Source organism: Ochlerotatus camptorhynchus, unplaced genomic scaffold, assembly GCF_037179485.1.
Source record: "Ochlerotatus camptorhynchus isolate MF236.1 unplaced genomic scaffold, CSIRO-AGI_Acam_v1.1 ptg000128l, whole genome shotgun sequence".
Classification (NCBI taxonomy): domain Eukaryota; kingdom Metazoa; phylum Arthropoda; class Insecta; order Diptera; family Culicidae; genus Ochlerotatus; species Ochlerotatus camptorhynchus.
Genome location: NW_027040618.1, coordinates 5,007,166 through 5,034,405, shown reverse-complemented (window position 1 = coordinate 5,034,405; position 27,240 = coordinate 5,007,166). Strand labels below are relative to the sequence as shown.

Genomic DNA, 27,240 nt, shown 5'->3' with positions numbered 1-27,240 from the left:
CCTCGTATTTCATGGTTTTGACATTTCATTGTTTATTTGCATCACAAAAGTCTACTGTAGAACTGTACAAGTTGACCTGTTGTGCTAAGTGAAATATTTTTGAAGCAGCAAAAATATACGGAAAGAAAATTTCATTGCAGGTCCGAAATCTCAACGTGCGTGATTGCCAAAGAAACGAATCGCAACGTAAAATAAGCCGAAAAGTATGGAATAAGCCGTGGTACAGTTCAGAATAACTATTTGAAGTATCATTTACTTGGAAGTGTTGCTGACTAATCTAGAAGGGAACAAAAACGAAAAACTGATTCACGGACTGACATCAGGATAATCCCTGAGATTAAAAAAGATTCACGAATCACCATCCGCGCAGTGAAAGAAAGGCTGAATCTGCAGATTTATGATCGAACCATTCGACGACGAACTATTGCTGAACATGGTTTGAAGAGCTACCATTTATCAGGTCATCAAGAACAAACTGCTGATCTTCGCAAGGAATCACATTAATGCGCCACTGGAGTTCTGGAAACTTGTTGTCTGGTGGGATAAATCAAAGTTCGAGCTGTCCAACAAGAAACGACGTGTAAGAGTATGGCGGAAAAGTGACGAGACGCTACAGGACAGACTCATCCAACCAACCATGAAACACAGCGGAGGAAATTATATGGTTTGGGGCTGTATCTTATTGTTTTCTGTAGGGAATCTGACCCAAATCCATGGCATAATGACCGCAGATGGGTATATCAATATTCTTTGTGAAAATTTAGAAGAGTCCTTGCTGAAAATGGGACTGGAAGGTAACTACACGTTTCAGTTTCCGTTCCTGTCGCATAAATCCCATGGAATGGCCATTTCAGAGCTCCGATTTGACCCTAATCAATAACTGTGTGGAGAAAACCGGTGTTAGAAACATACAAATATATTTTGCAGCACTGCTAAAGGTCTGGGGGACGATTTGAATCCTTAGCACCTCAAAAACTTGGTAGAATGTATGCCAAAGCGGCTGCAATTGGTCATCAAAGCGAAGGAAGGCCACATTGACTATTAGTCATTTGTTTTGATTATTTTGTTTTACGAATTAAAACATTTTAATTTTTTTTAAATTCTGCAATAAAAATCATTATTACTATGAAGGCAAAATAGCCCCTGGTTTTTATTTTATGGAATATAAATTAAATCAATTGAAAAGTAATAAATTTTAATCCTTTAAATTTGTCGAACCTCTTAACGGAATCCCTTTATGAAGAGCTTTGAGTGGGTTGGTTTATTTCCTTTAAATTCCGTTATAATTGCTTATCTTTTGACGGATACGCGTATTTCGTCTACTACTTGCAGACTTCATCAGTGCCAAGTACTCAACACCACTGAGTACTTGGCACTGATGAAGTCTGCAAGTAGTAGACGAAATACGCGTATCCGTCAAAAGATAAGCAATTATAACGGAATTTAAAGGAAATAAACCAACCCACTCAAAGCTTTTCATAATAAGTTTTGTTTAAATGTTTCTGTGCACACTTAGAAATAACTAATTTTACACGTGACGGAATCCGTCGTTGACATAAAAGATGAGACGTAAACAAACATGTCATGTAATATTAAGTGCTCCGAGACTGAAATGTTCGTTGCTCGACGAAATGTACGTTTGATTGAGCTATATTTCGCGTCTGTTATGACTCAAATTTATGTCAAAATTGACGCTCGTATATGTCACTCTCAGAGCACCTAAATTTACATGATTTTTTCTAAGTGTGTGGATGTGGATCTTTTTTTGTGCCGGTATCGATGCCAGTACCCTTTTTGCATTTGCATAATTGTGTAGCAAGTACAATCATACTCTAATGCCTAATCTAATGAGAGATTTTCCAACCCGAAAAATTCCTGGATCGGACCGAGAATCGAATCCAGCCACCTCCAGCATGGTCTTGCTTTATAGCTGCGCTTTTACCAACTGAGCTAATGGAGGCCACACACTTAGAAATAACTAATTTTACACGTGACGGAATTCATGTTACTCGATGAAAGTTGATCTCAGATTGATATCTCAGAGCACCTAAATTTACATGATTTTTTAAAAATGTGCTCTTCGCTTTTTCAGATCTGCACGACTTTTGGAGGTTTAGATTTAGTGCCCTTGAAAACGCAAAATGGAGAGATTCCATCAATCACTGACCTTGAACCTTGGGTTACACATACAATTATAAATAACAAATCGTCACGTACCAGATTATTGTACACACATATAAGATTTTTAGGATACTATCGTCTATGAAGTGAACTGATGAATATTTAGCAAATATCTGTGTCTTTTGGAAAACAAGTTTATTTTACGATTGCTTCGATTGAAATTAGTTGCTAAACATACTTCTAATCTCCACTAGATGTGGTCTAGGATAAGGGAGGAGTGACCTAGCTGAGTTTGTGTCACCCAAACTATTGCCAATTTAGAGAAAAATAAGCATTTATCGATAACTTTTTCCAAGGGACGTATCAGCTTTTGTAAACAATGCATTTGATCGTCAATTTGGCGTAACTGGTAGATCACACACGCATACTAACACCACTATCAATTAGGGTAAAATTTTCCCTGTCTGATTAAACTATAAATCGAGATTTGTCGTCAGATGATCAGCTTCAATAGTATGCTGCGCTGTAATTTTTCCCTAAAATGACAATATTCAAGCCAGAGAATTTTTTTGTTTTAATTGGCAGTGTTGCTAGAAACCTCCTAGGCATAGATTGCCAAGGCAGTTTGTTTCGAATTCACTCCTATCTTCTCCTGGACCTCTCTTGTAGTGGATGATCACATTGGCATATGTTGGAGACGAACCAGCCCAGGGCTGAAAGTCTCCTTAATAAAGATATATAAAAAAAAAACTATTGGCATATTCAAATATGAACAATCCTGTATACCAGCGCTGCCAAACTAGGTGTGGTCCGTGGCTCATCAATGGTTTTATTTTATGCATCATAATGCATTTCTGCCCAAAATGAATAAGAAATAAACAAAATGCAGCTTGAAACATGTTTATCGAGCAGAGATAAAGCTATTTCAAAATGCAAGTTTAGGAAGGTTAGGCAGGTCCTAGAAGCCCTATATACACAAGAAGTGTTAGTTTGTTTACTAAAATGAACTATGACGATTGTATATGGCAAGTTTTGCTATAATCAATCCTTCTCGTGTTTAGTCACGAAATTGCAAGGAGTAAGTCACTCAGCACATTGTGCCCAAATTAAATTCGATACAGCTCGGGCACATCCATCGGCATACCTTCGGCACAATCTCGTAGGCATTGGATTGTACATTGCTATTGTAAATGAAATAGGAGCACTGCTGGACAACTGTCATTGAAGTTGTCCACAACATCACGTGCTGTTTGACTGTATGTTCAGGAACATTCTCTAATTGAATATAACAGAGGAACTCAGACCAGCAGTTCTCTTATAGATCTAAATACGAAATGTAGGTTCTAGAGTGAGAGAAAGAGGCAGTTAATCAGACCCCATTAGTACCTTTAATTCAAATAATGCTGAAACTCACACAAAACAAACTACATAAGTCTATTCATCATCCTCTATAGTTGGTCTCCAACAATGTTCCCCACCGTTTTCAACTCTTTCCGATCACTGATAGACCGTTGCTTTCGCTTCACGAAAGGCTAGGTTTCTGGTCTGCCTTTGAGGGCATTATAAAACCCTAAAACACAGGACTTTTATTATCCTATGAAAACAAATTTCGCACACCCGTCACTTTCAGCGTCATCCTCAATCCGATTTATCCTTGCGATTTCAAACCAAAACATTCAAGGTGTCAGAAATACCGGGTTGCTACGATGAGTATTTTACAAATAATCGCAGCTTGCTCTATGACCGGCACAATCAACAAACCTGCGGCACAATGACAAAAAAATGACCCAAGATTGGTATGCGGAGTGACCTACCCCTTGCGAAATTCACATATCTTGCGTAGGAAATCAATTTGGCAAGGCAATTATGACCAGCATACACCTTTTGATTGTAAGAAACAGGTCCAAATATGTCCAGATCCCCTCGTAAGTTTTTTTTTATGACACTTTTTATGTATATTAACGGCATTGACCACCTATACATACTCTCATTTTGAGACAGGCCTGCTGTATACCAATAATCAGGATGAGTGCTCATGTACTAAATAAGAAATTCAAACTTTAAGATTGAGCCACCATTTAAAAGATGTGAGTCTCTAATATCAAAAAGATCTAGTAGAGATCATGTCAGAACTGATAAAAAATTGCATGTTGATTTGCGCAGAACTTGACAATTATATAATTTTCTCGTTAAATTAAATCAATATTTCTTCTCCACTGTGCTCATATTTAGTACCTTTTTGGGAAGCCGGAGTATCTGGGAAAAGTTACCATTTCCTGAAAGCAGTCCTAGAGCTGCAGGGATTTTAATAAACTATATTAAATCTTGAGAAAAGTAGAAATACTGCAATGCACCGAAATCTGGACACTTTTAAAACTTGAGTATCATTGCCTACTATGCTCAAAACAGCACGTCAATTTTAAGGTGATTCCTCGTAGAGTCCACAAATGGCCGCCACGTAGGCTATACATGCACTACCACTTCGAATTTTCGATTACACAAATCTCGGAAATCGGAACTGAACTTGCTACTTCATGTATGCTGCAGTGCAATTTGAATGTTGCACGTGTCGTAGAAGCTGATATTTGTGCACGACTTTATGGCATCGTTCAGAATCATCACTCATGTTTACTATGCTGCGAAGTAGACGCCCTAATTAATTACCAAATTGAGTTAGCCTGTACACAGTCCTCGAGATTCACTAGGCAAATAGCCATATCCTTAAAGAATGTATAGTCTTTTATGCATAGTATAATTATGCCATCGCCGTATCAATTGACTCCGGATGACCAGTAAACGGTTCTCTAGATTCCGGATTTATGGAAAAATAGACACATTTAAGAATGTAGTACTAGAGCCCTGCGATTTTTTTTTCTAAATTTATAGACTTTTAAGAACAGTGGAAACTTATCATAACAATATAGATTCAGCTATCGGATGATCAGTAAATGTTTCCCCGGATATCCGGATTCCTCGGGAAAATGGCCGTTTTCTAGAAGTTTTTCAGAAGATCCACGATATTTTTCCCAAATTGAGCTTAATGGAAACACATTTATCTCCATCATATCCACTTTGCTTCCAAGCGATCAGTAAAGGATCCTCTGAATGTCCGGATTTACTGAGATAAATACTATATCACAATAGAAGTTTTAAGGGCTCCACATCTTATTCTTAAATGTATAGAATTTCAAGTACAGTGGATATCTTCTGATACTCTCTTCCGAATATCGGCATTCTCTGGCAAAATAGCAATAAAGAACGTGATATTCTGCTTCAAAACGAGTGAAATAAGTAATTAGTTTTTACTAAACATGTTAGAGACAGTTTGAAAATATAAATCAAAAATGTTATTTACAATGAGACTCATTTTCATAAGATTGTCTTATGATCATCTTTCATAAGTGGATGTTATTAAATTTCAAAGAATGTCTTGTGGCAAACATCCATACGATATTCGTATGCATTCCTTAAATTAAAATACTTAATGATCTTAAGACATGGTTCTAGATTTTCATCCAACAGTGAAATCTACATTTAAATGTTGGCCTACATCTCCTGAAATATTTCATCAACGAGTGAAAATTCATCCTTTGTTTACATTAGAAGAACTTAGTCGAAAATGGCGTCGAAAGAAGAACAAGTCCGAAAAGCACTGGTGTGCGGCCGCAATGAAAATCTGGATCTCTCGGTCAGAAAACTTTCCAAAAAGCTTGGTTTTCCTGCAACCACTGTTCACAGCATTTTAAAATCGTTCGATACTCGTTTGACGATAGCTACACACTTAGATTTTTTACCGAGGTGGCCTCCACCGAGCAGCTCGGATATAATTCAAATAGTTCAGAAAGCTTCCTTGGACATCTTGACAAATGCTAGCGTCTTTAGTGAAATACCTGTTATGTATAAAGAAAAGGAGAATGATTGGTGATTTCTATTTAATTATACCACCTTAATTGCTTATCCTTGACAGATACACGTATTTCGTCTACAATGTGCAGACTTCCTCAGTGTCTTGTACTGGACTGAAGAAATCATCGCATCTTTCCGATTACATACTAAGCCTAAGTTTCACTTAAACCTAGCTCAGTAAGATGCAATGGTTTCATCAGTCGAGTACTAAAGAAGTCTGCACATTGTAGATGAAATACACGTATCTGTCAACGATAAGCAATTAAGGCAGTGAAATAGACATTATTAATCCTTCTTTCTTTCTGCAGCTAAAAATGTTAGTTTTGAATTGGGCTGGTTGATGTCTGTGGCTACAAAATTAACGTTGTTGTCTTGGTCGAATAAATGATAGAATTCTCTACTGGAGATAATCTTTTTTTTGTAGATCTGGATGTTAATTGTCTGATCAGTCAATGCATTTTGTTTCTCCCAGAGATGCAAATATTCTGCCACATCATTAGCTTGCGAGCAAATTTATCCACAAAATCAAACGAGAATTTATCAGGGACCCCTTGTCGTGGAAAATAGTATGTTTGACCAGCAATCTGTATGCAATCTGTTTGGACATATTTGTCATCGTTCATTGGTATCTTCCAAAACTTGACTCTTCGCAAGTAACATTGCAAGTTCTACCGTGATTTTAAAGCATTCTTCAAGTTTAAATCATGGTCTACAGAATCCTTATAAAACCAAAATTGTTACTTGGGTTGTGTACACAATTTTCGTACACGGACTTTAGCTACCTCGTTCTGCTTAATCGTCCTGTTTGTTTGAATGGGATAAACGGTACTGCAAGGTGCATCGAATGTTTTGGCGATATTATGGTCAGAACTACCAGAGTTAGTTTGAATTGACCTCAGCACCTTCTCCGGAAGTTTTAGACCAGAAGTTACACTCAAATGGTTCAAATGATCTGCCAGGATAACGCGCGAGCCCAATATAAACGATTGATTTGGAAATTCTATATAGATTCACGAATTTGCTACCCAATCATGATGGATTTTGAAGGTGAGTGTGCAGAATTAAGTTTCTTCCTAGGTATCCATCTCAGATTACTAACGAAATCGTGACAATGTTACAATCTTCAAAAGACTAAGTGGGCCAAGCTGAATATTTAACTTCTTTGAAAATGGATAGCGAACTTAATTAAAAAGTAGGTATATATAATTTCCTGGAAATTTCTCAAATTATTCATGTTGTACTTTGATAAATTTGAAAGACAAGGCCCATGGATTTAAAATATATACAAATTCCACACATAGCAATATTTTAAGGATCCCATATTTTGGACACCATCTGATTAACTTTCCAGGCCAATTGCTTAGAATTTGAAGATGCTGGGTAGCTTTGGATTAGATTTACGGGCTTCAAAAAATTACTTTACCTAATACTCATTTTTTTGGGTAAGAAAAAATAGTTAGAATTATTATTCATAGAAAATTTATTTTATCCTTGCATTACATTCAACATCAGAATAATGAACCCTGAAGAATGCGGCCAAAATTTAGTTCATAAGAAATCATATGAAATTATTACTTTGCATTCACCAAAGAATGCATGTTTCTTATGTGCTTTTTATCACCGTGATCCAACAAGTGTCGTTGGTCTAGTGTGTTAGGTGTGCGCCTCCAAGTCCCAAAACTCCTGGATCGAATCCTGATTGCAACTGTTATTTACAATGAGGATCATTTTCATAAGATTGTCTTATGACCATAAGTGGATCGTATTAAATTTCAAGGAATGTCTTGTGGCATCGTATGGATGCGATATTCGTATGCATTCCTTAAATTAAAATACTTACAAATCTTAAGACCTGGTTCTAGATTTTTATCCAACACACAACAACTACATTTAAATTTTGGCTGATATTTGGCCTCTTCCTTCACAGAAAAAAAAAATCTTAATTTTAACTATCGCGTAAAATCTCCCTTCGTTTAATTTTGAGCTATACCTACTTGGCATAAACAGTGAAATCGTTTGCATGCTTGCATACAATATTGCTAATTTATGCGATATTGCGCTTAAATTTACACGAAATGTCGCGTAAATTTATGCCAAATCTAGCGTTAATTTTATGTGCACTATATCTCGCAGAAATTTACATGAATTTTTCGAACGGTGCTGTTAACAAGTGACCGATAAAAGCTTTGGGTTAAATTTATACTATGGTAACTGAATGTTTGGTGCAGCACTACCAGGATCAATCTTTAGGATATGGAAAAAATAACAAAGAGTAATGATATTCAGGTGTTGATAAATTAAACGGAATGAAGAATATTTCATAGTGAAAACAGGGCCTTAAACGTACACGACAAAATCTGGATACCCCTAAACACATACATCTCCTGAAATATCTCATCGACTAGTGAAATATTTCGCAGAGTGGTGGACGTATCTCTGTTCTTTCTGAAAATAGGGTTACGGTATGTAATGTGGGTCTAGTCCTTTCATTCGGCCTATCACGCAAATAAATAATTAATTAAGGAATATTACACAAAAAATAAGGAAAATATTGATCACTGATGGTTGATAAATGTGTACCACACACAAATCAATTTATATCACAACATTTCAATACATTTTCAGCTCTCGTAAGTAATAAAACTGGTTGAGAATATCACAATGTTCGGAGTTTTTAGCCGCCATGACTTATAAGGTTAAGATGGGAAGGTTGACTGACGATCATCAAATGGCCTGATTATGGCATTTATTGATTGGAATTACCTGATAATACACACTAGACGTAAAACTTACAGTTGCTGTTTGAATATTTTATGTTTATTTTAATTGTTTAACAACGTTTTCACAAGTAAAACATGGACCCAACTTTAGGGACACATTTCTTTTCTATGTTCCTAACTATGGCCCATGAAATTCATTTGACAGCATATAGCAATAAGAGTAACGTCAACAATGTTGTTTTGCATTTGGATGATAAGGAACGAACAGGAAGGGAGATTTTTTCTGCCAAACCTGTATAATGAACATCACAATGTTCTGATTTAGATATTCTGCGGTCAAAAGACGATAAGCGAAATTTTTAATTTTTAATTTTTAAATTGAGTGATTTAATGTAGTTTTCGTAAAATTTTCTCTAAGAAATGTTTTGAGGAATGAAGAGCATTAAGTTAACAGTGATAGTGATAAAAAAAAATACATCAGAAAACGTTACCAAGAGCGTTTTTTTGAGGATCAAACAAGATAGGACGAAGTTGCATCCATAAATAGACCCAATTTGGGGACAATAGACCCATATTACATACATTTCCCTCGTGAGTTATTGTCTTAAAAAAAGTAAGTTTTTCAACTTTTCGTGGTTTCTGATAGCAAACGACATGATAAGCATATCTAAGCATACCATTTAGCAGTAGAATATCGTTTGCAGGTAAATTCATTGATGAGTTATGATTAAAAACGTAATCGATGGCTGCATATTAGACCGAGGTTAGGGACGTATACCCTACAACCTTTGTTTACATTAGAAGAGCTTAGTCGAATATGGCGTCGAAAGAAGAACAAGTTCGGAAAGCAATTGTGTGCGGTCGCAATGAAAATTCGGATCTATCGATCGGAAAACTTTCCAAAAAGCTTGGTGTTCCTGCAAGCACTGCTCACAGCGTTTTAAAATCGTTCGATACTCGTTTGACAATAGCTGCCCACTTAGATTTTTTTTAAACGAGATGGGCCCCACCGAGCAGCTCGGCATTTTATTTTGCTGGATCTCAGTTAAAAACTTGCCGAGATTCAGCTAATAAATGGGAATTTTGCCGAGATCTCAGCTAACAAACATTAAGCTGGTCAGTGGTGCCCATATCGGCAATAAAATCTAAGTATACAGGAAGACGGGAAGCGGAAGAAAAACTGATTTAAGGAACCACCAGAAGGACGTGAAGGTGAATCAAACATTAAGGACGCGGCCAGATCTTTCGGTACGTACTCGTACTCGTACTCGTAAAATAAAAATATCGCCAACTTTCGTGCATACTTAAAAGCATCGACAAAGAATGAAGTCATTCAAGGTGAAAACTGTGCCGAACTGCAATGATAAGCAGAATGTGACGACCAAAACAGGTGCTCGTAAGTTGTATCGTGAAAATTTGACGAAATTTTCCTGCGTGATAATGGACGATGAAACTTATTTCCTAGAGGACTTTGAACAGCTTCCTGGCATGGCTTTTTACACAATTACGCATGCAGGCTACAGTTCAACTAAGATGTCGAAAATCATTGCTACAGCATGCCTTCACACTAAGATTTTGTTTTCGTGTTCGGTAAATTTTACCGAAATCAGAACAGCTGAACGTTCGGTAAAACTTTGACCTTCATTTTAAAGTCCATTGAATTAAAAACATGTTCAACCTTGTTTAAAGGATCAAATCTTGTCCATTTAAGCTGGGTTTACACAGGGCAAATCAATTGATCAAGTCAGTTGAATTCAACTGACTTGAACGCGAATTGAACGTCTTAGCCATGCCATTCAACTGACTTGATCAACTCACATGAATTGAAAAAAGTTGGACCAGGCTCAACTTTTCAAGCCAATTGAATTCAATTGAGTTGATCATTTGACTTGCCTAGTCTCAACCCAGCTTTAGTGTAGATTTAGTTTGAAAGTAACTGAAAAGCACCACCTGAAACAAGTCGAGAATTAGTACAAGACACTGAGGAAGTTTGCACATTGTAGACGAAATACGCGTATCTGTCAAGGATAAGCAAATAAGGTAGTGAAATTAAATGGAAATTACTAATGTTTCTCTCTCTCTCTCTCTCTCATTATAAACTGAAAAGCAATTGAATTAAATTGCATAAATTTTACCGAACAGTTTAGATTTCGGTAAAAATTACCAAAGTCGGCGATAATTTCTAAGTGTGTTGAATCAACCGTTCATGTTACAAAGAGGAAAAACGCTGCTATGGAATTTACTAAACTAAACATATATTCAGATGAACATTTTTAAAACGTGAAATAATTAACCATTTTGTCAAGCTTCTGCATTAGTTTTCTATCAGATGTAACTGCTGTTGCTTGCGGTGACATCTATCGGAAACTACGCATAATCTGTTTGCTGTTAATTGTTCACTGAGGACAGTGCAGTGCAAAACATATCTGGTACCTCTATAAATGCAAGGAAATTTCGAATTATAATTGTGCCATTATTTGGCCATTTTCAGGAAGCCCGTCAATTTCCGAAAAGCACTTCCAATAATTTGATATTACGTACACGCAAAATTCAGCATATTTTTAGTTATGTGTCAAAATTTCAGCTCAATTGATCATAACAAAACATATTTGCAACATGCCAAAGTTGGCTACTTTGTATAAAAATCGGCCTATTGTGCTTACTTAAAGGCCACCACTGTATATGCATTTAGATTAACATCCGAAGTCCTTCCTTTCTTATTATTTTACAATGGAACAGCGCCATCTGTGTAAAAATAGTTTTATAGGAGGAGAAATCTGCAACGACATATCATATACTAAAAACTGCTTAGCTCGAAGTGTTCTATGTACATGCGAAATCTCAAAAACTATCTGTCTTAGATCAAAAATCATTTTCCAATTTATCTTAGTCACAGAACTTTGGAAAGTTTTTTAAGATGGAGATATTAATTAGATGTAAATTCGAGCCTATTTTTCCCTTTGAATAGGATCGTTATTTTTTTAAAGACTGAGAATTTTTTCAAGTCCCAACATTTTCACTTTTTTTTATCTAAGAGTGGGATTATATATTGTTTATACATCAACACTCCTGATTTTTTTTCTTTGCTCAAGATCTTGTAATATGAGTTTGTGTCTGATTAAGAAGACTTAGGAAGATCTTGGCATTTTTTCAAAAGTACAGTGTGTTAAAAAATGGTTCAACTGCACACTCAGAATTTATTGTCGTGTTCGGTAATTTCTTACCGAAATCTCAACAGCTGAACGTTCGGTAAAGCTTTGAACTTAATTTTAAAACCTGTTTTGCACACACATTATTACAAAATACGTTCAATCTTGTTGTAATGATCAAATCTTGTAATTGTGGTGTCCGCGATTTCTCAAAACAAATCCGCGACTTCAAATACTAATCCGCGACAAAAAAAAAAAAACTGTTGTCCTTACCTTAAAACACCATTTGTATACTACTACATGGCATTTCAAGCTTATTGCTTATAGCATATTAGATTTTTGCCTGCTCTCAACTTAGTGTTCTTTGAAGTACTTTTACATTTTAATTGAGTGCTTCCTATGCCCAAGGAAGTAGAGAAATTTTCCAAACCGAAAAATTAATAGACCGGACGAACTCAGTCGCCTCCAGTATGGACTTGCTTTGTAGCAGCGCCTTTACCGACTGAGCTAAAGGAGTATCGTTTGTGACCTTTGAAAAAAATAATTAAAAAATAACAATGTATCATCTTCAGTTATTTATGTATAGTATAAATTATGAGTAATTAATGAACATAATAAAACACCATTACATTATGAGATTCTATTGAATAATTCCGGTCTAGATTTTATGGAACATTATTTAAAAAAAATGCATTTCATTTGAAATGCAAATTTTCTTGAAAATTAAGCTTTTCGTCTCTGACGTATTTTGCTGTTATTTTTTTTAGTTGATTTTGGCTCTAGTTTTCTCAATTTTTTACCCATTCAAACCAAACACCCTGCACATAATCGAGAAATTACCAGGGTTTCATAATTCACACTTGTTGGCCACGTCGCGGTTCTGTATTGACACTTATTCCTTGGGGTCTGTCGAATGGTGAGACATTTTCATGATATTTTTTTTATTTCTAATATGAACCTAGCATTTGTTCGTTGTCAAATCATAACCGAATCGTATATATGTGACATTGTGTATCATGCACGACTTATTACTATGTATACCAGAAATTATACGTTTTCCAAATCGTCCAGGACATCAGTTGATTTGTTCTACTAGATCAACCAATACTGCAATAATGTCTGTAGTATCGAAAAATGTCCAATCAGATTCAAAGTGTCTATGTGGATCATGCATGATCTATTTCCGAGTAATCCACATGTTCAAGGTTCTTCAAATCATCCTGGAGTTCAGTTAATTTGATCTACTAGATCAACCGAGATTGGGACAATGATTTTAGTATCGAAATATTTCCAGACAGATGCACAGTGTCTATGTGGATAATGCATGAACTATTGCCATGTATACCAGATGTTTTAAGTTCTCCAAATCGTTCTGGAGTTCAGATGATTTATTCTACTAGATCAACCATGATTGGGATAAAGTCTGTAGTAACGAAATATATCCAAACAGATTCATAGTGTCTATATGGATAATGTTTAATTATTTCCACGTGTACCAGACGATCTAGGTTCTCCAAATTGTCCTGCAGTTCAGTTGATTTGTTTAACTAAATCAACAAAGACTGAGATAATATTTATAGTAGTGAAATATCGATTTGGAAATCCTAGAACATTTGGCATACACGGAAATAGGTTGGCATGATCCACATAGAACCTGCAAATTTGTATGGGCATATTTCGATACTAAAGATATTGAATTACTTTTGGGTGATCTATCCACATAGACACTTTGAATCTGTTTGGACTATTTCGATACTACATACATTATTGCAGTCTTGGTTGATATAGTAGAACAAATCAACTGAACTCTAGGACGATTTAGATAACCTAGAATATCCGGTATACATGTCTCACATTGTACAGACCCCAGGGAATTTCCGTATAAATCCGGTGTGACTTATGGAATTGAGATCATTGCTCGATTATTTGCAGGGTGTTTGGTTTGAACCGGTAAAAAATTGAGAGCCAAATGAACAACAAAATTGATGACAGCAAAATAATCCGGGACGGAAAGGTTACAATGAATTCCACAATTTTTGTGACAGCATCTCAGTCCCTTCGCGATTTTCGTGACTGAAAGTTCAAATCTGCGACAAATCCGCGAAAATAGCGAAATCCGTGAAATTTGCGAAATCCGCGCTTGTTGTAACAGCCCTGCAAATGAAGTGAATTGTCCAAATTTTACCGAACAGTTTAGCGCTTGAGATTTCGGCATACATTACCAAAGTGGGCGATCATTTGTAGGTGTGTATAGTCAATATTTTACTTATCGAAATTCAGCCTAATGAACAATTCGGTCTAATGGTTTTTATTGGGCCATGTTTGGCCTTATGATTATTTAGTATTTTGAAGCATTCCAAATCAACGATATTACGATTACTTTCAAATTTCTCAATTCAATAAAATATATCTGGTCGTTTTTGAACTAAATATTGTCCCTAAATAATCAAGGTTGCAAAGACTCTTTTCAGCTAAAATAATGTTTTTCGGAATAATAAAACCAAAAGATGGTATGATGGCATGTTTTACTTGTAACTTACAAGAAGAGGTTACAAAGTATGCGTTGGAAACATAAAACCTGTAAATTTTGCTTTCTATGAGTCACAATCAGCGATTTGCTGATCGCTGAGTGAGTGAGTGAGTGAGTGAGTGAGTGAGTGAGTGAGTTTGTGAAAAATCGCTGACTGTGACTCTCATGAAGTGAAATAAACAGGTTTAATATGTCAAACACATTCTTTGCAACCTCTTCTTGTATCCTACCAATTCAAAATTTGATCATGGCATCTAATTATTTCATAATTTAGAAAAACATTGTTTTAGCTGAAATGAGTCTTTGCAACCTTGTAAATAATACTGGGTACATCTCATTAGATAGACTAACAGTGCTGTTTGATAAAATAGCAGCGCCCGCCGATTTTCATTCAAAATAGACAACTTTGACATGTTGTAACTTTGTTCTCTTAAGATCAATTGAGCTGAAACGTTCGCCACAGAACTACAAATATGTGATTGTAAAATACCAAATTTTTGGAAGCATGTACCGGAAAGTGAAATACTAGGTAAAATTGTTCGAAATAATAGCAGTTTTTGATTAGAAAATTTTGTACTACTGTAAATATTTGAAACATTTTTAACTATTATGTATACATTTGTTAATACCCACCCATGTTTGAATTTTGAGAAATGTAAAATTTTAAATCTCAAAATTGAGTTGAAATGCAAATTATTAAAACGGTTGTAATTTCGAACCATTTTACCTAGTATCTCACTTTCCGGCAGATGCTTCCAAAATATTGGTATTTCGTAATCGTAAAGTTGAATATATTTGTAGATCAGTGACTGTGGTTTCAGCTCAATTCATCATAAGACAACAAAGTTACATCATGTCAAAGTTGAGCATTTTGTATGAAAATCGGCATACGCTACTTTTATGTCGAACAGCACTGAATGTATTTTTAATACCTTCTATCAGGGTTGTACAATACTAAAGCACGGGAGTTGTTATTCTTGTACATAGTTTTTTTTTATTTTCTATATTTTGATGAACCCAAAAAAACTACGATATCACTAGTTTTAGCCTAAAACCAAGAGAACCGTCAAAAAGCCAACATCTCAATTAGTTCACCATCTCCCTCACCGCGGGAAGCGGAAATCCGTAAATTGGATAATCATTAGTTTTTTCGTAATAATCCCTCAGGCAGGCAAACAAAACCCCATTGTCCTGATCCTACCCATCATTATCCGGAAATCAGGACCTCAAAAAGAACTTGACAACTTAACTTCTAGTTTCCCATCGAATCCTGCTCTCGGGTAGCGAAAAATGCCCTTTTTTTCTACCTTGTTCTCTTCAGTGCAATTCATTGAATGTTGGTGAATAAATGGCGAAACCCGAAGAAGAAAAACAAAAAAGCCATGCGGTGTTGCATTCTTCTGCATCCCCGCAAGTAAAGTGCAAAAATCCTCTTCCCTAATCCGGCTCCCGGATCGGAAAGTTAGTTCTGCTTCTCTCTGAGGTTGGCTTTTGTTCAGATCTGGGTATTCTTTTGAAATTGTGATCCAGTTTCGTTGGCACGGTGTTCTTACAGGTTTTTTTTTGTCGGGCTTAGAAGGAGTAGAAGAACGTTGATGACGATGAGTCGAAAATGGAACAAGAAATTGTGTAACTTTTACTTTCATGGGTTTCGTTTTTGAGGAAATTTAAGCTTCTAGGATCACGATCGTTTTATAGTGCAATTATGCGGCATATGTGTTGAGCCGTTAGGGTTGCAACTTTTTAGTTTTTCAAAAATAATCGGACGATTTTATTGTTTTTAATTTGCATGTTATGGGATTTTTCTAAAAATTTACGTTTGAGCAAATTTGCGAAAATTGATAGCCTTGAGCAACTACCACGCGTCCCCATTGTGAGTTTAGCTTCAAGGCAATCACCAAAAAGCAGTTGACCCTTTTAGTCAATTATTTAGTTCAACCCGAGAACAGCTGCCCGGCTTTCGATCGGTTGCAGCTTGACGTCCTGATCCCAACTGTATGCTAAGCGAGCGCGTCCTTTTTCCCGTGAGTTTGCATTGTGCAATTTAATGCACTCAAATCCCATTTGTCTAAACAGCGAAATGGAAAACCGCCACATGTGGCGCTCGTCGTCGGTCGGTATAGAAAGTAGACGCACATGTGTGCTTGAGTTTTGAAAAATTAAGAAAACTGTTTTCGACGTTTGCTTTTCGGTGTCCTTTTGGTTCCGAAGGGTAGTTTCGTGGCAGTAGGAGAGTAGGAGTGTTATCTGTTTTTTTTGTTCGTGCAGTTTTTAGAATTCTAGTCCCAAGAGGGGTGGAAACATCAGGCTTGGTTTGCTCTTTCTGCTCACATAATTTATTTTTGAATATTCGCTGGGCAAAAAGAGCAAGCTTAGCTTGTTTTTCATAAACTTATCATAATGGTGAAATTTTTTAACTTACCTTATTTCAAAAATAGTTGAATTCGTTGATCATGAACTCATTAGATGTTCTTCATAAGGATTGTGATTGCCGGATCCTACAGGCGGTTGTTCATAATCACAAATCGTTGATGTACTTCTGCTTACTTTAACATAGACAATTGCAAATTTTGATTTGCGTCCGTATCTTTCTTTTCTCAAGAACGGGGTTGGTTGAGCAATTTTAAAATTTTGACTACCTCAAACACAGCGGGTCCGAAACGATTATTGCAAAAAATGGTGAGATATTTTTTGGACAGAAAAGGCAGGAACTAAACTAAATTTAGTGGATGAAAGTGATAGCTGTTGTGCCTTGATTCTGCTTTTTTTCTGTTGTTGTTTAAAATCCAAAATATTTGCTGTGCGAGGGAATTTTTATACTTTAGTTAATTTTGCTTATATTCGGTGCAATACTCATGCGATTCACTACACTTCTTCCGAAATTTTCATATTTTTTACATCATATCGTTTGTTCAATATTGCTTCCACTTAGAATATCACAAGTTTATCAATTGATTCCATCAGTTTCAAAATTCATCTGTAGTTTTTTTTTTGCGGTTATTTGCCCTTCACACACGCTTTCATTCGCTCTTGCTCCTTTGCACACTTGACTGCTCACTTTTCCACCGCACTTTTCCTCTGCCGTTGCACTTCCTGTGTGTGCGCGCGCCCGTTCGCCCGCACTTCTGAGAGGCCCACACTATCTCTTTGCGGAGAGGGGCAAAAATTTTCGTCCTCACTCAACAAAATTTCATTTCGTACTGTTTTGATAGTTTTATTTTCATTTTTCACACACTGTCTCTGCGCTGCGATTGCGATGCGATTATGCTGCTGTGGCTGTTCCTATTCGGGAATAAGAAGAACAGATGTGTGGGTGAGTTCCCCAAAGTGATGTTGTTGTTGCTGTTGTTTTCTTTAGGGATCGCGAAGGGTCACACGGTGCGTGAGTGCCCATGCACGATCGACAAGAATGTTGCACTACGCGTGACAAGTGTAACACGTCCGCGCGTGGATTCTTGTTGCATGTGCACTTTTGCGCCTCCACTCTTGTAACACTTTCAGCATGCACACGTGGGTCTCAGCGGAAACACTTTTGATCAATTTTGCCAGCACTTTCTTATTTTGAATTACTTATTTAAAAATCACAAAGTACATATGTCACTTCTCCATTAAATTATCAGTTTATGAAATATTCCGTCGAAGGATTAACTCTCAATTTGGCCAAAATAATCACGACCTGCAACTGCTCGTCCCAAATTTCGGCCTCGATATATCACAATCAACCCAACAACGGACTCGTCGAACGTCACGGTTGCAGCACGTCAGCGGAAGGAATGAAGAAGCTGTTTACACGTGAACTGACTTTCGGGTACTGGCCAAACCGATTCGGCCGAAAAGTCGTAAACAAACTCACAAACGCGACAATGTCTCGCACAACAAAGCTTCGTGTGCACGTACGTGTATGTATGCCGAGCAGTGAGTTCCGTGCAACCGACCTTCCCATTTTCCCTTTTCCCTAAAAAAAACCTAAAACTTCACTTGATTGAGCTTTCCTGCACGGCGTGGCGACCGGCAATCAGAGGACGTCCTTTTCATCCCTTCTGAGCTTCAACCGAGCACTCGGTATCCCTTTCCTGCGCATACTCCGAAATCACTCACCCATACAGTGTCACACACCAAGCAAGCTCGACCGAGAGAAGGATTGCACATAACGCTTATGCACTATCTACAACAACAGTAGGCATGTGTATCGCAACGCGAATGCAATGTGCCCTTTGTACCTACCCAAAATCCAGCAACAAATACAGCACACAACACAGCATCTACACATAGGGAAGGGAAGACGGAGGGTTTCGCTATATTCTGCCTATGCTTCTATGTGAGATCGACTCTAGCTTGTACGGTAAGCAGGGAGCAGTGGAATAGAAGAGGCGAGACGAAGTGACTAGTTTTGGTGAGTGCATTCGGGTGCAACAGATTCGGGCGATGCAGTGCCAGTATGCGTGCGGTGCTAGTGGTGGGGGTAATGCAAAATTTATGATTCACTTGGACTAGAGCATAGATTGCCCCGGTGGAGGGGATGAAAATGCATCTCATGTTGCGGTGGGATTTTGTGAGTGAGTGACTTTGGTGATTTCGGCTTGCGCTTCCCGACTACGACTGGTTGTGACTTTGTAGCTTGGCAGAGTTGCCAAGAAGGATTGGAATTCCGATTCGGAACTTCAAGAAGATACATTTTGACTTACTTTACCCAAAAAATGTCATTCCACTAAATGGCTGAGCTTGGTGCACCATGCGTCTCCATGAAATCGAGTGTTTTGGTGCTATGGCAGGAGAGTTCCAGATTACATGTGATTCTTAACATTTCGACTAAGAATAACCCGGATTTTACCTGTCTTTAGAACATATTTGAGCAAAAATGTGATGTTTCTACTAAAGATGACTTCTAAATTTGATAAAGAGCCACAAATTGTCACTAATTTTACTAAAAATCGAACACTGCTTCTTAATTCCAAATTCGTCACACGAGTTTCAATTCCACCCGAGCAAGAACCGATACCCGAGCAGAAAAAAATAACTAAAAAATAAATAAATAAATAATAAATAAAAGGTAAAATACCAAAAATAATACCTCAAAAATATTCTAAGAATAACGAACTAATAAATAATTTAGTTATTACAATAACAAACGGATAACAGACGCTTTTTTAGATGCCAGAATACCATAGTTTGTTATTTTGAAGGTCTTCTAATACCAATTCAATAACTCTTTTAGGTGTTATTGTCCAAAAACTGAAAGTTGTTATTTTGGTATTCATTTGATATTTTACAAAATATTTCGATAACTGAATAATATAAAAACAAGGTTTTATACCACAAGCATACCAAATTCTGGTATCATACCACATTAAGATATTCATTTGTTATCGATTAGCTATCGGTTCCTGCTCGGGTAGCTGACCGATAACATATGAATGCCTTATTTTGGTACGCTTGTGGTATACAACTTTGTTTTGATATTATTCAGTTATCGACATATTTTGTAAAATATCAAATAAACTCCAAAATAACAAAACGTGATCTTTCAGGTTTTAGATTATAACACCTAAAAGAGTTACTAGATTGGTAATAAAAGACCTTTTAAATAACGAATTATGGTATGCTGGCATCAAAAAAGCGTTTGTTATCCGTCAGTTATTAATGAATAACTAAATTATGTATTTGTTCGTTATTCGTAGAACATTTTTGAGGTATTATTTATGGTATTTTACTTCTTATGTCAGGCTCATCAATACCATATCTAGGATGCCAGTTATGCTAATATCATACCGGAATTATGCAATCATTAGATGCAATAATGCTATGTTGTACTTGTTAGTAACAAGACAAGGGAGTAAAGTATGTTTTTGACTCATAAAACCTGTCAATTTCGCTTTGAGAGCGTCACAATCAGCGATCTTATGATTCGTGAGTGTTCACTCAGAGTGAGCGCTCACGAGTCGTAAGATCTCTGATTGTGTGATTGTGATTTTATGTGTCAAACATATACTTCATGACCTCTTCTAGTAACTTACAAGTACTAATAAGCATTATACTATATCATGATTTCATAATACCAAAAAATATTTTTTTATAGCAAGTGAGTGGAAGTAACCCTGGGGTTAACATATTGGCAGCTGCCATACCCACAGTGGAATAGCTCTATACAAAAGTCGGTAATAATTATTTTTCCAACTTTTAAGCAATGAAATGTGCTTGGACTATCATATAATGATAATTCAGACAATATGTGATGATAATAGTAGAAAAATAAAATATTGCATTAGTTTTATTCAAAAACTTACGATGGAGTAAATAAGATAAATGACAAAATTAGATAATTTTAAATTTTGTTTAGCGGTTTGATAATATAAAAATTATAGAGGCAATTTTGTTTTCCTATCTCATTAATAAATTGTTTATATGTTCAATTGTAAGAACCATCTACAAGTTTTTCGAGAATAATGAGATACCAACAGAAATTACATCAATGAACTAGCGCACATTTGCACAACAGTTTATTGCCGTATTTTGAAAGAAGTGAGAAAATCCTATCAAGTGGATATGTTTTCATTGATGCGCAATGATTCGCATCAATGTTGCAGTATATTTTAGCTACAACATGATTTTCGAAAAATTGAAGAGTAAGTAAAATAGGCTATTTAGCAAATATATGATTCTTTGGAGTCCAACTAAACATGTTAATAGTCACTATTGGTTCATATCTTTGATATAAATATGTCTACATAAGATAATATACAAATGGTTCAGAGTTATAGCACAGTGATTTTGTCAATATTCCACCCATTTTTTTTAACACTAATCTTTCAACTTTACTTTCAAATTATCAGCAATAGTGCAAGCGATAGTAATGAAACTTTGGAAAATGATTCTATAGGGAATATACTTTCCTATTTTAGAGCAAAACTTGAAAATTTTTCACATAAACAAATATCGAATTATGACCAACCTATACCCCACTGTGCTTACATGCTAAGTGTACACTCAAAAAATTTCACACGTTTGATCGAAGTGTTTAAACGCTTGATTTTTTAAATGCAGAATCACATTTACTTTAAGTGTATTTCACCTTGGTTTGATGTGTTATACACGTTAATTTAGAGTGTTTCAAACTTTGAAATGTTGAAAAATTTTCACTTTCTATTCAAGTGTATTGCACATTGAATCACGCTACTGTTCAAAACAGATGGATTTAAAGTGTTTTGCATTTCAATAAGATGTGAATTGTTTGCTCAGAAAGGTAAACATCGAAAACAAGAGTTGTGACTTTATCCTATTAACCCGCCTCATATATGAGAACAATCCTGGCACAGTGAGATAGAACGAAGACTCCGGCAGCAGCTTACCCCAACAGTCCATGATCGAATCCCAAATCAGACCCATTAAAAAGATATGTGAAAGCTCTGGCAGTTTTGATTATATATTTGTCGTTTCAATTTTTAGAGTCGGTAAAGTAGAAGTCGATAAAGTAGAATATTGTAGAATATTGAACTATGGTGTGTAAAGCTATTGATATCACCATATGAGACACATAGAATCCAAGTGTGTCACAATTCAAATCCATAGTGTTCAGGCATGGTTCATAGCATAATATTCACACATGAAATGGATGTGTTTCACAATAAGCGCAAAATTAAGTGTGAGACACATGATGATGGCGTGTGGAATTTTTTGAGTGTAGCTGAAAATTCGTGTTAATTTTGAAAACGGCATATCATGTAAATTTTGATATTTTTTTTTTTATTAATATAACCTCCAATGTTTATTTTTTAAATGAATATTAAACATGGAATTGGCCTAAACTGGCCCAGAGGGAACCTGATTGTACATCGGAGTTGGATCCGTAATCGGTACCAGAACCGCAAAAAATACATGCGATAATTCTCTGATAAGTCAACGAAACCCCATTTCAGAGCTTATCTTCAGAGCGTACAATTATTCTCGATTTCTTTTTCAAAGGGACGTATCAGCTTTTGTAAACAATGCCTTTGATCGTCGATTTGGCGTAACTGGTAGCTTGCACACGCTTAATAACACCACTAGCAGGTAGGGACAAAAATTCCCCTATCTGATGGTAGTGTTAGCATGCGTGGGCGACCTACCAGTTACGCCAAATCGACGATCAAATGCATTGTTTACTAAAGCTGATACGTCTCTTTGAAAAAGTAATCAAGTATTGACTGCTTAGGCTGAGTGTGAAAGCACTGCACTATTCAATCCATTGCTCTGTGCAGACCGTTTGTACCAAACGGTAATGGATGAGGCAATGAAAGAGCCAACAAAAACATTCAGTCACTCTCACGAACAGGCGACTCACACCGGTTGCCTTCGCTCACACAGCATGTAATTGAGGCATTTTTCCATTTTGCGCACTGATCTTATGCTGAACAATGTAAACCTTCTAACCCCGAATGAACCACCCCTAAAGAGGTTGATTTAAGTGATATTTGTCATGCCTCCAAACAGAACAGTGGTTCAAAAGTTAAGAATTTTTAAAAATGGTCATTCGATTTTTTGGAACCATGGAAATGGTCACCCTAATGTCAAAATAAAAAAAAATACCGGTCTAATATTTTGCGATAAGGAACAAATTTACAACTTTACAATTTTTACGAAAATCTGAGAATCACTAAATCGTTTTGCTATGGAATGGATGTAAAGGGTGATACGGTCAAAATTTGGTCAAGGGAAAACGCGTGTAAATCGGTGAAATCGTTTATTTAAAAAATCAAATTAATTTTCTTTTTCAAGTTCAATTAGTATAAAATTCAGGAAAAATATTCAGTTAGGCTTCCGCTTTTCCAAATCCGAATTGCCGGGCCTTACGCTTGACCCCTGCCATCAGATTTTGTACAGCCACCTTGTCCACCTTCTTCGCCGCAGAAAGCCAGTTTGCCTTGAACTGCTGCTCGCCCTTAGCAGTTTTTTTGGTCTTCTTTAGGTTCCGCTTGACAATAGCCCAGTATTTCTCAATTGGGCGGAGCTCTGGCGTGTTGGGAGGGTTCTTGTCCTTGGGAACCACCTGCACGTTGTTGGCGGCGTACCACTCCATGGCCTTTTTACCGTAATGGCAAGATGCCAAATCCGGCCAAAACAGTACGGAACAACCGTGTTTCTTCAGGAAAGGCAGCAGACGTTTATTCAAACACTCTTTCACGTAAATTTCTTGGTTGACAGTCCCGGAAGCTATGAAAATGCTGCTTTTCAAGCCACAGGTACAGATGGCTTGCCAAACCCGATATTTCTTTGCGAACTTTGACAGTTTCATGTGCTTGAAAACATCTGCTACCTTTCCCCTTCCTTTTGCCGTATAAAACTTCTGTCCCGGAAGCTGCTTGTAGTCGGCTTTGACGTAGGTTTCGTCGTCCATTACCACGCAGTCAAACTTCGTCAGCATCGTCGTGTACAGCCTCCGGGATCGCGCTTTAGCCGTCGTATTTTGTTTATCATCGCGATTTGGAGTCACTACCTTCTTGTAAGTCGATAGTCCGGCTCGTTTTTTGGCTCGATGCACGGTTGTAGACGATACACCCAGCTTATTTGCGGCATCTCGGAGAGAGAGGTTAGGGTTTCGCTTGAAACTACCGGCAACTCTCTTTGTCGTCTCAGCGGCTTCCGGTTTTCGATTTCCCCCCGATCCAGACTTCCTGGCTGTCGACAAACGTTCCCCAAACACTTTAATTACATTTGTAACGGTTGATTTGGCAACTTTTAGCGATTTTGCCAACTTTGCGTGCGAGTAGCTCGGATTTTCGCGATGCGCGAGCAAAATTTTGATACGCTGCTCTTCTTGCTTGGACGGCATTTTGACAACTGAAGAGTGAATTCCAAAATCAAAATAGGAGCAACATTCTACACACACACACCTTCAAAATGAGGGGTGTTCAGGTTTTTTAAATGCAAAATTGAAAGAAATACGTCAAGTTGATATTGACCAAATTTTGACCGTATCACCCTTTATATAAAGGTTTTAGACCACAACATGATTTTACAATATCTTTATTGAGCTTTTGTTCCCATTTGCTCCTCTCTAGTTAAATTAGTTACGCTCTTACTAGAAACTGATTGAAATGTGAAGTCACAATCTTCACTTACCAACCGGAAACGTTTATTTAGACCGGACTGGAAATCGAACCCGTCTCCTTCGGTTTAAATAGTGCCGTACCCTAGCTGATTACGAATAAGCCAAATAAGTGGCCCTTTCTGCCTAATGCTGGCCTCATGAGACCTTTAAAACACTGCTTTAGCCGCTCAGCTGTATATAGCCAAAAATGCGTAACAACGTGCCAACGGTGACTTGAGTAGGCTTTCTACATACAGCCTCTACATACTTCATCTAAATCAACTAAATGATTTGTGACACCCTCTTGAAATCGCTTCGAACTGTTCATAATGCTTTTAATTTTTTCTCCATATTTATCTTTCAAATTTCCTTCGATTTTTATTTTTAATTTCCTTGGTATATCCTTCAGAATCTACTTCAGAATAATACTGGAAATAATCTCGTATTTGCTTAAAGATTTTTTCTCAAAACAGTCTGGGTATTCTCCTAGGAATTCTGATTAGAAATTCCTCTGAAACATCTTCAGAATTTCTTTGGAATTCTCATCAGCTGCGTCACCGTCATCATCATGTAATCTGCGCACCTCCACCATGTAATCTGCGCATATGGCCAACGTGAAAGTCTTCCATCCTGGACGACTAAGTTTATTTTTGCCTTGATTCTTGATTTCTTCTTTTCTTGGGCTCCAATCCAGTGTTCACTTGCAGATTAAGATTTTAATTCGCTTCAGAGCTAAGCAAATATCTTAGGCATTATCCATAGCATGCGCATGGTATTCTTGTCACAATTCTCCTTGGCATTCACCATTCTGCTCGGAATTATTTTATGAATTGATTTTATAATTCTCTCATACAATCTTTCCTACTCCCATCAAAAATCTTTAGAGTCATATCACACACAGTCAGCCCACGGGTAAAAATCACATAGAGTTAAAAAAAAGTCAGAGTGTCAGAAACCTAAAAATGTATCCAAGTGCATCACAATTTTCCAATATCCAGCAGCTTGAATTTTATTTTTCAAATATGTGATCAGTGACATACTTTATGTCAGCGTTTCTCAATCTATGGGTCGCGACCCACTGGGCTAATCTCAGGTGGGTCGCGGAAATTCAGAAAATTCAATGAAACTTTGTTAGTGTATAGATTTTGTCTACTTAAGCAACTTTGCATACTTATTTTCTTTAAAAAAATCTAGACCAACATTTGAAAAGGGCAGAGCTTTTAGGTCAACATTTTCTTCAAAAAAATATAACTCAATAATGTTAAGTCCTGCAAAAATGTTGCCAAAGTATGATTAGTAGAGAAATAAATGAGCTTACATAAGAAAATATAAAAACATAATTTTTTACACTGAAAAAAAAATAAAACTTAAAATTGAGATTTCTCAAAAGTGCCATTTTATAAAATCTGATTTTTTCTGTAGACAGATATACAATTTATCTACAACTCGTTGTAGATGTGCACTTTTAAAGGAAAAAAGTTATTCAACAAAAAATTTTGCGTGTTCGCACTGAATAAAATCTATGATTTTCTGGGGACGAGAAATTTCAAAATTTTGAAACACGTGATCGTGTTCAACTTCAAATGAAAAATAAAATGATCTTTTATAAAGCCTTGAATATTAAGGAGGGTCAACTTGTTTCGGAGATATGGACGAAATATGTTATGGTTAATATGGGTGTCAATATATCAAATCACATAAATCGCAAACAATATATTTTTAACGAGTGAGAAAACCAGTTTCAATGTCACGAAATTTACCTAGAAAATATATATTATTTCCCGTTTAAGCTGTAGGTATAAAACAGGTACGATGTTGGTACGACTACAAGCCTGTCTGTAGGTATACATTATTTTATATTTAAGTGAAGATGTAGATACGATCCTATTCAATGTAGTGTACAAACAGTGACAGTGAGAAAGTAAATTACTGTAACGTAATCAATTATTCTCATGGATGCCTTAAGTGTTTTTAAATGCAGTGCTGGTGTTTCAAATCCCATGTGCAGGCGTGGAAAATCATTTGCATTCATTTTATACATTCATTTACATTAATTTGCCTCTAAATTTTTCCATCAACAGCATTCCGCAAGATGATGAATAGAGCTTTTGTAGGTTTTGTTATTAGCTACAACATTTGCTCATAACTCAAATCTGTATCTCTTATGCATCACGAACTAGAGCGGGCAGAACTTGTTACTGTTTTTCAGTGAATGTAAAATACATTCACTGAAAAACAGTAGTGGCTTCTGTTCGCTCTGGTTCGTCATGCATAAGAGATATGGATTTGACTTATTAAGAAAAATTGTAGTTAATAACAAAACCTACAAAAGTTCTATACACCATTTTGCAAAATGCTGTCGAAGAAAAAATTTAGAGGCAAATGAATGCACGATATGAATGCAAATGATTTACCATGCCTGCCCATGTACAACCAAAACAAACTACGTTACTTAACACCAGCATTAATTAAAAAAAAATGCAATATACATCCAAAAAACCGCGCTCGGATCTGTGCGACCCACAACCATTAACAAGTAGGTATGAACCACCAACAAGTGATGAACAACCATCAACAAGTGGCCACCAACCTGATGATATACCAGGTAAGTATACTCGGACCGATAATTTAAATTTACGCCTTTTTCATTTGTAGGCTAAAAATACACCTCGTACACTTAATAATTCATGTTTTACTTTTCTTGACTTACAGAAGTACCGTCAATTCCATCATTAGAATCAATTGCATGAG

The 27,240-nt window shown here is 36.5% G+C and overlaps 1 protein-coding gene across 1 annotated transcript in view; it reads right to left on the bottom strand.

The window, feature by feature from the left end:
* Positions 1-16,921, bottom strand: part of rib (ribbon) — an 81,509-nt gene extending 64,588 nt beyond the window's left edge. The window contains exon 1 of the mRNA XM_065220491.1: positions 16,849-16,921. The gene's annotated coding sequence lies outside the window, so the exon portion shown is untranslated. The remainder of the gene's footprint in view (positions 1-16,848) is intronic.
* Between the last annotated feature and the right edge of the window lie 10,319 nt (positions 16,922-27,240).